Source organism: Abrus precatorius, unplaced genomic scaffold, assembly GCF_003935025.1.
Source record: "Abrus precatorius isolate BTA unplaced genomic scaffold, Abrus_2018 Scaffold8, whole genome shotgun sequence".
Classification (NCBI taxonomy): domain Eukaryota; kingdom Viridiplantae; phylum Streptophyta; class Magnoliopsida; order Fabales; family Fabaceae; genus Abrus; species Abrus precatorius.
The window spans coordinates 21,474,628-21,479,965 of NW_020874428.1; the positions used below are offsets into that span (position 1 = coordinate 21,474,628).

At 29.7% G+C, this 5,338-nt stretch overlaps 1 pseudogene; it reads left to right on the forward strand.

Moving 5' to 3' along the window:
- The first annotated feature begins 1,270 nt into the window (after positions 1-1,270).
- LOC113874441 lies at positions 1,271-4,771 on the forward strand (annotated as a pseudogene).
- Positions 4,772-5,338: the final 567 nt, after the last annotated feature.

Sequence of the window (5,338 nt, forward strand, 5' to 3'; positions counted from 1 at the left end):
ACTATTGTCTCTACCACCCTTTAGATCATTTTTCTAGCTTCTCCCCTATTTTTAGTAACAAACACCTCTAATTAAGAAGAAATACCTTGTACCTTTCTTCTTATTTCCTCATTGAAAGCACTAATCCTTGCTATTTGGAAAGAATAACACCATTAGGGACAATACTAAGCATGGAACTCGAAATATATCTCAAGAATCAAGTAGAGTTAGGAATAGTCCTAACACATCATTATCAAATGTGATATCTGTAGCTAACAACTTATCATAACATGTTTGAAATTCACTTAAGTGCTCTGTAAAGGATAACCTGTCCTTATACTTTAATTCAATAATAAGTATAGTTTGTTGTTCCCTTATTAAGAAGCAGATAGGCTCAAGCGTTTGTCATAAGATTCTTACATGTGTCTCTTAATGAATGAGCTTATAGTCATATTTATCAACAAAGAGCCTAATAAAACTACACACACATTCATGTTCAAAGCTCCACTCTTCATCAGATATCAAATCTGGCTTCCTAACTCCAAAGACTAGAAGATGTATATTCTTCACAAATAACAAGTCTTTCATTTTGCTCTTTCAAAAATTATAATTTGCTTCATTCAAGGAAATTATCTTTGCTTGTATCTCCTTTATCCAATGAGAGCACAAATTGTGCCTACAAACAGCCAAAGCAAACAAGGCATCAATGCTTATAAACAAGAAACAAGAAGATGAAAAAAATTCAATTGCAAAGTACAAAATTGCGATATTTGTTTCTCCCTCTTCAAACGTTTTCTTGATGATCTAACCAAACAAAAAATTAAAGATTTACTTGTGACAAATTTATTATCCAAAAATTAGTCTAATCCAACAATGAACAAATCTTTAGTTACAATATAAAAAATAAATGAGTTATCTTTCTCTCTTCTCTTTCAATATTTTTGTTGTAAAGAACTTTTGTTTTCTTGTAGCTTGTCTTGACTCTTTTAAACTAATTTTACTGAAACACGGTAAACCAATATATTTGAGCTTTTTTCTACATAGAAAAGGAACCCAAAAAATCCAACATAAATTACTACACGTCATAGAATTTCAGAAACACTATATGATTCACAATAATACAGACACCTGAATTAAAATCAATATATTAATTTAGATAATTTGGCATACAATAGAGTATAAGACTACTGCTTTTATGAATTTATCTGCCTTCCAATGATATGAAGGTAAGCTTACTCGCCTTACCCTTATAAATGGACCCCGATAATGTAGCAAGTTCATGCAGCAAATTATGGAATGCGTTGATGGAGAACGTTCTGCCAAACTGCTTCGAGCTCAAACCCACATATGGAATCACATTCTTAACTTCATAAACTCCATGTCCCTTAAATGTGCAGTTGACTTAGGAATACCCGATATCATATACAATTATGGTAAACCCATGCCACTCTCAAACCTCATAGCTTCACTACCAATCAACCCGTCAAAAACCCCTTTCGTTCATCGCTTGATGCGAATTTTGACCCGTTCTGGCTTCTTCTCTAAAAAAAAATGTGATTGAGAAGGAGCTAGAAGTGGAGTATGTGTTAACTAATGAATCTATACTTTTGCTTAAGAACCATCCCATGAGTTCCTTTCTTTCATGCCATGCTTGATCCCCTTTTGACAAAGCCATGGAATCAATTTTCTACTTGGTTCCAAAATGATGATCCTACACCATTTGAAACAACACACAGGATGTTGTTTTGGAACTGTGTTGGCCTTGACCCAAAATTTAATGACCAATTCAATGAAGCCATGGCAAGCGATGCACGCTTGGCAATCAGTTTGGTGATTGAAAATTGCAAAGGGGTGTTCACCGGATTGGAGTCATTGGTTGATGTTGGGGGAGGTACAGGAACTATGGCAAAGGCCATTGCCAAATCATTCCCACAGATGAAATGCATTGTATTAGATCTTCCACATGTTGTTGCTGGCTTGCAAGGAACTGAGAAGCTAAATTATGTTGGAGGGAACATGTTTGAGGCTATACCTCCAGCTGATGCCATTTTGTTGAAGGTAAAATATATATTATCTTCATTTCATTGTATTATAATTTAGCTTGCCTTCAACATATTTCATGCTTTACTGATGTCAAAGTTTCAGAGAATGAAAGGAAGCAATTGATCAACTGGAAATGAATGAATTATGATTTCATAATTGATCAAAGTCTTTTGTTTTTCATTCTTTCAATATTAGTGCATTATTTATGTACGTCGTTGAAATTCCTCTGTTCTCTTTTTGAATATTTTGTAGCAATGTTTCTTTAATTCGTTATACAAGTTAAATTAAATGAATTACATATATACGATATAACAAATCGTGCGACAGATCCCAGTCTCCACACTAGTAATGTATAATATTTGTATGGAGAGGTAAATAAAATAGAAGCCTATAAAACAAATTAATTCTAACAAAAAATTCTACCAATCATATAATTAAGTTATCTTCCAAATAGCTGACATATGTGCAAATGTCACTTGGTCATGTGGTCCGTAACAACTTTTACTAGTTTACAGAGTTAGGGCCTTAGGGGCTAGGTAGCATGATTATTTGACATGTAAATCTCTTCTCATTTTAATAAACTAGCATTATCTCTTCAGATTTGAATTTTTGGGGAGTTAATAGTTAAAAACATTGCATGATGGGCTAATTCTACCGAGTTAAGCACCGATAAATAGCAATTTTTCCGTTGACGATTCTAATCAGCGTTACTTGGAATGAAAAAGCAGTGCATATTGCACAACTGGAATGACGATGAATGCACTAACATATTGAAGAATTGCAAGGAGGCAATCACGAAGAAAAGCAACAAAGGTAAGGTAATTATCATTGACACGGTGATGGATAATGAGAAGAAAGATGATGAATCAGTGGAAACACAGCTCTTCTTTGATATGCTGATGATGGTGCCGTTCACTGGAAAAGAAAGAAACAAGAAAGAATGGATCAAGTTGATTACCTCTGCTGGTTTCAGTGACTGCAAGATAACCCCAATTTTAGGCTTAAGGTCTCTCATCTTAGTCACTTCTAGCCATGCTGGCATCATCAGTTGTTCAAAAGTCACTAAAACATACAGTGTTTTGTGTCGATCATTTTTTTGTTTTAGTGAGTGCATTATAATACTATGGGGCCAGCATTCTGTTTCATATATAATGTCAGGGTTGTAATTTATTTGTTTCATGAAAAATGTTGAATATGTAACAAAAACAGTGTCTAGACTAGACTTTTTATTATATAGGTGTGTCGTTGGAACCCTATGTGCCATCAAAACATCTGGAAACACATCTAGTTTTTTATATTATTAGAAATGGAATGTTGATATGTATAAAGTCACAGGGTTGGAGCTTGATTTATGGGCAGGGGAGAGTACATCGTTAGTTGGAGAGGTCAAAGTCATTATTAATATTCGAAGTTCAGACATTTGCTAAATGCTTAAAAAAATTAGGCCTGAGGGTAAGTATAAAGTATAGCTCGTCAAGTACCTCACTTACGTTGCATGATACCGAAGAAATGGAACATATATGTGATTAAGTGCACGTTCGCAATTTCTTTTTCTATTTAGGTTACCAAAATTGAATTGTATTTCGAGGTAACTGATAGAAGTAGGTTCTTGCTGACGTTATGTTTTGGATTTTATATTTAAGAAGAAAGGGTTTAACTATTGTTTAAATATTAATTAATTAAGAGGAGAAGAATTAAAAAAAAATTCTAAACTTTACAATAGATATTTTTAATTCTCATTCTAAAGAGTTTTTTCTCTTCTACAGATCAGAATTCTATATTTTTTAAACTATGTTAGTTTTTAAAATAAGAATTTTTTAAAAATCTTATTAAAAAAATAAAAATATTAATCATTAGAAAGAGAAAAATATTTAATTTTTTGTATTTTTATAAAAATATAAAATATAAATAAAAAATAAAAAAATAATAATATTATTATTTATATAACTAAATTTAATAATCATCGCTGTTAATATTAAATATTTTTTTAAAAAAAGTTTAACCTTCTTTCTCTTTTTTTTTTTCTCTTTCAAACTATTTTTTTTTCTTTTTCAAACATCTAAACAAAATATAAGTTTCAAAGAAGTTTAAAATTTTACATTTCCATACTCACACATTCATATACTAAACTCTAGTTTATCTACAATGAAAATCAAGAATATACAAATATAAATTTAATTTCTTTTACTTCTGTAACAATTAAAGTATGTGTGAGCTCACACTTGTCTATCCAAAGATCATTTAATTCTTTTTTAAAAATATTTTCATGGTAATTAACTATACACGTCACAAGTAAATTTGGGGTCATGCATGAATATACAAAGCTAGCTTGTTTTAGCTCTTTTTTTTTTAATAAAAAAATAATTTCATTAAAAATATTTTAAAGAACCTTTTAATTAGTTTGTTTAGATATTTCTTTTTTAAGTAAATATTATTATTTTGAGAATATATTTTAAATATATTTTCAGTAAAGACTGAAATATAACTACTTTTGAAAATAATTAATCATGGTTTCACATGATTTTATATTTTGAGTCTCTCATTTTACTTTAATATAATTAATCATGGTTTCACATGCCCTTTCGTCACCTTAACGTCTATTTTTTCTTTTGCAACTTTTTTGGTGAGTCTTAACCTTAATTAATTGAGTGACAGTGATTTATTTATTTTGCTAACCACAGTGATTTATTTTTAATGACAGGTAACAGGAGTTGCCATGACTCTCCGTGGAATCAAACGTGATCTTTAATATATTAAAAAATATTAACTGAACTTTTAGGATTAAGAATAAATAACTAATAATAATAAAATTTTATTAAAAATTATTTATTGTATATTGATGATTTTAATATAATAAATTTATTTATTTTTCCCATAAAAGTATTTCAGGCTGAGATTAATCAAATTCTTATATATATATATATATATATTAAAAGAATAAACAAAATAGTCTTTGACATAAATCTTTGATGTCCATTAACGTTACAACGAGTTGGAATAATCAAACATTTAGAATCAATCCAAAACTATTTTATGAACGCACATTTAAGATTCCAGAATGCAAAAACAAACAACACTAAACGTGTGGTTAGTAAAAATTTATAAACGTGACAGTGTTAAAGTAAATATAAATTTATCATTATTTAAATATAAATTTAAATACTCTGAATATAATTAATTTAAAATATTATTTATTTAGATTTATCATTTATGGTAGATAAGCTTGCTTGTGTGATGGGAAAATTTGATTTTAAAAATGTACAGCAACTTACTGTTACTGTTAAGTAGAATGGATTCTATGTGTTGGGTTAACAAA